Source organism: Pteropus vampyrus, unplaced genomic scaffold (assembly GCF_000151845.1).
Source record: "Pteropus vampyrus isolate Shadow unplaced genomic scaffold, Pvam_2.0 Scaffold140, whole genome shotgun sequence".
Lineage (NCBI taxonomy): Eukaryota > Metazoa > Chordata > Mammalia > Chiroptera > Pteropodidae > Pteropus > Pteropus vampyrus.
Genome location: NW_011888921.1, coordinates 5,212,482 through 5,221,526, shown reverse-complemented (window position 1 = coordinate 5,221,526; position 9,045 = coordinate 5,212,482). Strand labels below are relative to the sequence as shown.

Sequence of the window (9,045 nt, the reverse complement as noted above, 5' to 3'; positions counted from 1 at the left end):
ATGACTAAGATGTAATTATTATTGAAGACTTTGAAATAGCTACATTTAACATGTTAAAGAATCAAGTCTAGTGGAAAAGGTGGAGAACATGTGTGAACTGATGGAGAATTTGAGAGACAGCAGGAAATTGTAAAAAAAAAAAAAGAAAAAAGAAATGGAAAAATGGAAACATTAGAAGTGAAAACCTTAATATCAGAGACAGATTGGGGCAGAAGAAATATTTAAAGAGATAATCACTGAGAATTTCCCAAATTAATGAAAGACAATAAACTACAGATTCAAGAAGCTCAGAGCATCCCAAACAGGATAAATACAAAGCATATCATAGTCCACGTGCTGATATCAAAGATAAGAGAACATCTTGAAAGCAGCCAGAAAGAAAAAAAAATTACATAGAAATAAGTAACAAAACAGTCTTCTCATCTGAACCATTTGTCAGCCAGATGGTTCCTGAGGCCCAGCTGTATCCCTGCCTTATAGGTCCACAAGATAACCCAGCAGCATTCCAGGACATTCCCTTGTTTGGGGCTGATGTTAGCTTAGGTAGGTTTCTGTTACCTGCAAAACCAATAGTTGGCTGGAACTGAGTAGTGTCCTACAGGGCATGGGCGCTCCAGTTCTCCACAGTGCCCAGCCTTTCCTGTCCTGTTACACACAACCTCTCTTCTTAACACATACGAGGCCTCGAGCTGGCTAGTGGCTGCATCACCCCTCGAAGATTATTTATTGGCTGTGAGTTGGGAGGAGACAGAGTCGGTGAAGGCTAGATATACTAGTCAACTGTCCTAAATGCCCCTCAAAGTAGGTCCTGGGGTCTGACTGTTGCCCCAAATTCTTTTCCTAAAGGTGACCAGCCCAGAACCACCAAAGCTCAAGTCCAGCTGGCACACCTGTCAGGGATCTGCTGAGATGGTAATTGCCAATGGTGGCAGTGTCTGTGAAGGGCAGTAGGTGTCCATAATTTAGGGTCACCACAGGGTCAAGAAAATTCAGATTTTTTCTTCCACAGTCCCTATTTTAAGAATCCCTGTGTAGGTCTGTCTCCTTCCTTTCTGGAAGAGTTCCGTTACTGCAGCAGCCACAAGGGGGCAGCAACGTGCTTGTCTGAGGACCTCAGATGGCCTGGGCAGGGAGAGGGACTGAATTAAAAGCATGGAAACTGCTGAAACAGAGACTCAACTGAAGCTGGGTGGGGTTCGTCCGAGAAAGTGCCTAGCTGAGCATGGAGAGCAAGGATGACAAAGGTAGAGGAAAGAGACAAAGGATTCCTGGCCCATTCTTTAGACATCTGGATCCCACAGACAATTCTTGATGGCCAGAGTCTTCTCTCCCTCAGCCTAGGGGCCACTTCCTCCTCACTTGACCACCCACCCCCAGTAGGGTCCTAGGCTCTGTAGGTCAGAGATCTGTTCTTGCAAATGATTTTTCAGGCAACTATTTTTTCAGGAACTCCGCCAGAATGCCCTTCCCGTAGACATTCTAAAACATGTATCATGTCCTCATTCATTCATATATTTGTTCATCCATTCATTCAACAAATACCAACTGGGCACTGTTACTAGGCACTATTTTAGGTGTTAGAGATACAGTATTGAAGAAAATAGGTTTTTTTTTAAAATTTTTAAAAGTGCTTTCATGGAGCTTACATTCTATTGAGGAATAACAGACAATAAAGATAGCATGGAAAAACATAAATTTCAAAAGAGGGGTAAGGTACCAGAATGTAGGGGTTACAATTAAAATAGGTCATGTCAGGCTTCAGTGAGGTGACATCTGAGTTAAGACTAGAAGAGGTGAGGAAGCAAGCCATGGGGAAACAGCGTGAGGTGAGAGCATGCCTGGCACATTCAAGGAACAGCATGCTCCAGTGTGGCTGCCGCCAGATGAGTGTGCAGAAGAGAATGATGCTGGAGAAGTGATTGGGGGACAGATTACTTAAGGCATTTACAGGCTACTGTAAAGACTTCCCCACTCTGAATGATCAGGAGCCATTTTTAATCTAAATGAAATGGGAACCATTGCAGAAATTTTGAAAAAATTTGAAGTGACATAAGCTGACCTACACTTTAAGAGCATGGCTCTAGTTACAGTGATGAGTAAAGACAGAAGCAAGGGGGAAGCAGGAAAACTAGTTGGAAGCTTTTACAATTCCCATCCCATTCAGGAGAGATTGGTGAATGAGCTCAAATTCTACTGCCCCCCGTTACCATGAAGCCTCACCTAATCCTCCTTAAGGCCCCCATTCTCCTGAGCACTCTCTCCATTCTTTGTTTATGCATCTCTTCCAGTGCTGGTCAATCTTGCCTTTGTTCTGGGATTACTGATGGGCCTGTCCTCAGCCCCACCAGACTTCAAACTCTTTAAGAGCAGATGCCCAGTTGTTTTCACAGTTGTAGCTAGCTGCCCCCAGCACAGAGGGCTGTGCACATAGTAGAAACCAAGTCAGACTTTTCTCTAAGGAATAAATAATTCCATCCCTCCTTAGCTGAGCTGCCTTGCTGTTGCTTCCGAGTCTTCTTCCAGGCTATTTCTGCCTGGAGAGGCATATCTCTTGAATTAAATGCTTACCCACCGTGACAGCCCTAATTCCATCTGTTAGCCACACTTCACAGTCCCTAGGTAGAGCCATGTTTACACAACACAGTTTGTCATTGGCCTGCAAAGGCAGCCTGTCAGAGGTGGTGGGAAGCACATACAAAACACTGTTTGCTAAAGCTACTGGCCTCTCTGGAGGCTCCTGAGAGCAAATTAAATGAGTAATTATTTATTGAGTCCTTAAATATTTATTGAGCACCTACTCTGGTGCTATGGTCTGTACTAGGCAGTGAGGGTATAAACGTGAATATGCAAAGCACTGGAGTGGCTACAAAAATAAATAAAACTAGGACTTATCATCTACCCACCCATCCATCACCCATTTAGCAAGTACTTAGTGCATTGTGTTAAGTACTCGACTGTGTAAAGATGACATTGAGATACAATTCCTTTCACACTCAACTCTTGAGGCAGAGTAATAAATAGTGGGGACTGCATTTACACATTCATGACCTTATCTGTTCACAGACATATCTATTATGTGTAAAACCTTGTTTTGGTTGAAGGTAGGGATGAAGCAGACAGGGAGAAAACAAAGAAAAATAAAACCCAGTTTATGTCCTTAAGGGTATTATAATCAAGTGAGAGGAAGAGTCCACCTGAACTCTACCATACCCTTCCCTTGACTTTCGTCCTGTGATACTTGGTTTCCCTCCTATGTTCCCCATGTACTTCTCTGGCTCCTGTTGGAGCTCATCATCTCCTGCCTGTGTACTCCAGGGGTCACTTCATGCTTGAACTCTCTCATCTCCTCATGCCACAGGATATACCCAGATGACTTCATCCTCTCCTACCATTTCAAACATAAGCTATATGATGATGATTCCCAAATGTATCCCTTGTTCTAATCTGTCCCGAGTCACAGAATTGTATTTCCAAATACCCAAGTGAACATATCAACTGACTGCCTTCTGGCACCTCCAACTCAGTTCATCCAAATAAAACTCATCATCTTTCCTTCTCGCCCAAACCGACTTCTCTACTTGTGCTCCCTATCTTGATGCATTAACTATCACTCTCCATCTACTGCCAAAGCCAGAAACCAGGGTACAATTAGTGCCTCCTCTCTTGTGCCCTTACCTCTATCGCCAAGCCCTTTCCAGTTTACATCTTACGTCTTCTCCTTGGTGACTACCCTAATTTAGGCTACCGACTGATCACCCTGTCTCTAGTTTTACTCTTTCAATCTACACTCCATACTAGACCCAAGAGTTCTTTCTAAAATCCAGATCTCACCCTGATTAAAAACTTTAATGGTACTTTATGAGTTTAATCATGGCCTATAAAGATTTTTGTGACAGCTCTTCAGCCTTTCTGTATGATATGCCATTGTATAGAGGAATCATAATTTATTTAACTAGTCTTCTAGTAATAGATGTTTGAGTCATTTGTAAACTTTTGCTCCTATAACAATGCTATAGTTGATAACTTTGTGTATAGTTTATTTTGCATGTGTGCAAATATTGGATCAGAAGTTACATGTATTTGTAATTTTGACAAGTATCGACAATTTACAGTTCTATCAGTAACAGATAAAGAGGGCCTATGTCCCCACAACCACGCCAGGGGTCTATTATCAAACATTAAAATTTTTTTTCCAATCTATAGGTAAAAAATGATATCTAAATATAGTTTCAGTTTTCTTGCAAGGTTGAAGATTTTTTCATATATCTAAGAACCATTTATCTTTCCTTTTACATTAACCATCCATTTTCTTATTGGATTTTAGTTTTTTCCTATTGATTTGAAGGGATTTTGTATGTATAAAGCAAATTAATCCCTTTGTCTATGATATGAGTTGCAAATATTTCCCCCAGTTTGCTGTTTGTCTTTGTTTATAATAATTTTTGCTCTGCAGAAATTATAGATTTTTTATGTTGACAGAATTTTTTTTATGCTTTAGAAAATTTTATGCTATTCTGAAAAACACATTCTGTACTGACATTATAAATTTATGGTTTTACTCTTCTACATTTATTTAAACAAAATTGATTCATATGGATTTGTTTTAGTGTAAGGACTAGAGATACCATATTATATTTTTTTAGGTGGCTACACAATTGTCTTGATACCACTTACTGTACAACCCATCTTTTCTCTACTGATAGACAATGCCATCTTTATCAAGAACTAACATTTTAAATGTCTTAGGTCTGTCTGGACTCTGGACCAAACTGCCTATGCATGCACCGTCTCCTGATTTTACTAGTTTAATTATTGTAGCTTTTAATGGTTTAATATCTGGTAGAGCTATTCCCTTCATTAACCTTCTTTTTCAGAATGTTCATGGCTACTCCTGATGCAAAAATTCCCATATGAACTTTATATTCAGGTCATGTAGTATTAGTATTAGATAGTGTTAAATTTACGGATTTATAGAGAGCCGACAACATTACGATAGCAAGTCTTTCTACCCCAAATTAGAGTATTCCTTTCCATTTATTCGAATCTCCTTTTGTGTCCTACGATTTAGCATTTTAGTTTTGAGCACCTAGATCTAGTATATTAAGATTACTCTTGGTTAGTTGACTTTGTTGTTGCTATGGTAAATGATATATTCCCCTATACTTTCTAATTGGCTGCTGTTCGTTGGCTTTTTGTATATTAATTTGTGCCCACTTTGCTAAAATGTCTTATTTGTATTATTTTTTCAGTTGAATCCTCGGATTTTTCAGATAAGCTATCACATCATAATGATAATTTTACCTCTTCTTTCCTCATTTTCATCTCATTCCTTTCCCTTCCGTAATTAAGTAGGCTAGCACTTCCAAAGCAATGTGAAATCATCATAGGGGCCATCCTAACTTTATGGAATACCTAATTTCAATCGGAATAATTTAGGTGTCCTTATTAAGTGTGATTCTAGCTTTTGGACTGACATGTGCAAATTTTGTTATGTTAAAGGAGTTCCATGTTTCATAAGGTCTGATTCTCTACCCTGGGGATTGGTATTTCAGGTTTCAGTTTGTGTATGAGACTCTTCTTTTCCAGATGTTTTCCTCCCTTAGAGAAAAAAAAAGAGTGTACGGATATCAAGTAGAGTTTTTTGTTAACTTAAAATGCATTGTGAATCCAATGTACTGGTCAACAGCTTTATGAAACTTGACTTATAGCTCAGCCAACAGCAAATAGATCCTGTGTCCTATGACTAGATGCCAGAATGTCATAGCCTTACGTGAGAAAGAAACTGGTCCTACTCTAGTGGACAGGAGTGGGGAAGGGCTGTGCTATCAGAGTCCAGGTCCTAGACTACTTGGAAGGAGATGCTGAGACCCAAGCCCTGAGAAGAGTACACAGATACCATTTTTTGAACACCTGCTATATACTACTCAGTTGAGAAAGTAATGAGTGATTTACTCCTCAGAACCATTCTATCAAGTAGGTACTATTATTTCCCCACCGATGAAACTGAGGTAACTTGCTCAAGGTACAAGCTGGTAGGTGAAATTGCTGCAGTTTAAAAATCAGGCTGTTTGACTCCAGAGCCTGTCTTCTTAACCACCATGTTCTAATCCCCCAGATGGAGGAGCCTAGGGCCAAGCATATGAGCAAAGGTCATGAAGAAACCGTAAGAGTGCCCTCCATTGTAAGCCAAATCTACCCAAGGCAGAGTGCCAGACTGTGAAAGAGTACTCTGGAGCCAGGATGGTTAACTGGAGACTAGATGATTGGTGCCATTGCTAGGTTTTCTTTTTATCCACTCTTCTTTTTGTTTCTTTGCTAGCTACTCCTCTACCTTATCTTAAATATTAGAGTGCCCCAGGCATTGGTCTTGGAACTTCCTCATTCTCTATCTACACTCTCCCTAGGAACTGGCATTCAGTTCCTCATGATGACTCCCTAATGTGTATCTCCAGTCCAGGCCTCTTGACAGGACTAGTGGTCCATCTTTCTACTTAATACCTACATCAAGATACCTTACAGGCATCCCAAACTTAATATTGTCTAAACAAAATTCTTTGTTTCTGCCCCCATAAAACCTGCTCTTCCCACAGACTTCTCCTTTTCAACAAATTTGACACGCTCAACAAATGTTTACTAAGCACGTACCATAGCAGTGAACAAAACAGACAAAAATTCTGCCACCATAGAGCTTACATTCTACTGCTGGGGAACAGACAATAAACAGAAAAAATAAATTACACTTTACATTAGAGGATAAGAGCTAAGGAGGAAAACAAAGCAGGGAAGAGGTAGAGTGCAGGGGATGAAGACTAAAATTTTTTAAAGGATGAGAGGAGCAGGAAATGAGGTCAGAGGTAACGGGGCTAGACTGTGAGCTTTTATTCCAAGGAAGATGGAGGATTTTGAACAGAAGCTTGACATGAGTGGATTTCCATTTTAATAGGAAAACCCTAACTACTGTGAAGAAACTGGAGGCGTGGCAGTAAAGGTGAGAGCTGGGACACTAGTTAGGAATCTCTTGTAATAGTCCAGGTGAGAGATGATTGATCCAGGGGACTTGGATCAGGAGACAGTGGAGAAGCTGGTGTGATAGGACCAGATTCTGAATATATTCTAAAGGGGGTCTCTAGCATCCACCCAGTTTCTCAGGCCAAAAATCTAGGTCTCATCCATGATTCTTCTCTTTCCCTTATGTCCCATATCCAATTCATCTGCAAGCCTTTGTGGTTCTACCTCCAAACTATACATCAAAATCACTGTATCTGTTCATCTTCACTGCCACCACAAGCCAGCTAAACCACCTGGGTTTACCTCTCTCCTAGATTGCTAATAGCCTCTAATCTGATCTCTATATTTTCTCTTTTAACCCCTATAATCCAATCTCCACATGCAGCCAGAGGGCTCATTTTAAAAATTAAATAACATCACAGGATGAATGCCTTTGCTGGTAATCCTTTACAAGCTTTCCAATGCATTAAGAATAAAAGCCAAAATTCATACAATGAACTACAAGGGCTGTGACCTACCCTTGATGACCCCTCTGTTCTCATCTCCTCCCTTCTTTTTTTTGATCATCCTGCTCTATTCACAGTGAGTTCCTTCTTGTTCTTCCAACTAACCACTCTTTTCTGCTTTGGAGCTACGCTTTCCCCTCTAAGTCTTCTTACCCAAGCTCTTTGCATGACTGGTCCCTTATCAACTGTCACATTTCAGCTCAGTTGTCATCTTTTTAGGGACCTCCCTGATAACTCTCATCTAGCATAGCTACTATACTATATCTAGATAGTCCACCAGACCTTGTATCAGGAAACACAATCTGTCAGCGGAGATAGACTTGGTTAATACTCATTAAGTAATATCCCAAGAAAGTAAATTAGTAAACTACTAATTTAGTAAATTAGTAAATTATGTAACTTTTGAAGCAGAAGACTACCATACACTCACTATCAGGGCTAGAAGAGCTAACCTCCTATCTGACACTTGAATCCCCTGGCCAATGTCTATGTGACATGTACTTGACACCACCATTGAAGGGACCGCTCTAGCTGCTGGACAGCTTTGGAACTGGATCTGAGCTGCAGTGTTTCGTTGGAGCTACTACACTTTTGTGCCCTCCGAGGAAACAAAACGAACAGAAACTCCCTTTTAGAGGACAGTCTTTCTGGTTTCCCAGGGCAGCTCTTACACCCCCAAATTCCCAACTTTTCCTGTATGCTTGTTCTTCTATTCCAATTCCCTCCAGGGCACCCCCCACCCCCTGGAAGTGCTTCCATTGGTCTTCTCTCTTACCTCCCAGGACCCACAATGCCTCCAGCAGTCCAGGTGGGATTAAGCTGACGGGACCAACTGAGCACCGCTCCTTTTCCCAGAGCCTCTACCTTCTAAGAACACGGCCCACGACCCTCCATCGGTTCCACAGACAACCACCTCCCTGCCCCTCCGGTACGCCTCATCCCCCCGTCTCGTGCCTAGCACAAGGCCTGACATAGCATAGTTTCTCTAAGATCTCTGGTAGAATCAAACAATACATAACTGGTCCTGGGTAACTTTCAGACTCCTATTCCTTGTGCGAATTCGGAAGCCGAAATCCAGTCCGCGTCCTGGGCCCACCTTCCAGCCCGCCCCGCCCAGCGTCGTCCCACCTCGCCCCACGGCCTCGCCTCTCAGTCTATCCCGACCCAAGTCTCGCCCCTCCCTTTAATCGCTCCCCACAACCCGGTAACCTCTCTAGAGACTGTAATCTTTGACAGTAATCAAAGATTTCCCCTATGTTGTCCCAATAGGGGAAACCTTTAATTTAGGCTGTCAGGAAAATAACAACTTCGTAGCCATGGCCACGCCCCCTTTACCCACGTTTCCGGACAAACCGGAAGGGATTGTGTAGCCTCTAGTTCGTAGACCCGGAACTAGACGTACCTCACGGAAGCTGGCTTTGGCCCTGCGGCAGCTGCCGTCGCCACGGAGAAACTGTTGGAGCTGGCAGCCTAGGAATGGTGAGACCTCGCGATTCGCATCTGCGGGTTCTGAGCGGAGTTGGGGGTCAAA

The 9,045-nt window shown here is 41.9% G+C and overlaps 1 protein-coding gene across 1 annotated transcript in view; it reads left to right on the top strand.

Annotated features, from left to right (window-relative positions):
• Window positions 1-8,856: 8,856 nt before the first annotated feature.
• The window catches only part of MCRS1 (microspherule protein 1), a 9,239-nt gene continuing 9,050 nt past the window's right edge, over window positions 8,857-9,045 (top strand). The window contains exon 1 of the mRNA XM_023535456.1: window positions 8,857-8,993. The gene's annotated coding sequence lies outside the window, so the exon portion shown is untranslated. The remainder of the gene's footprint in view (window positions 8,994-9,045) is intronic.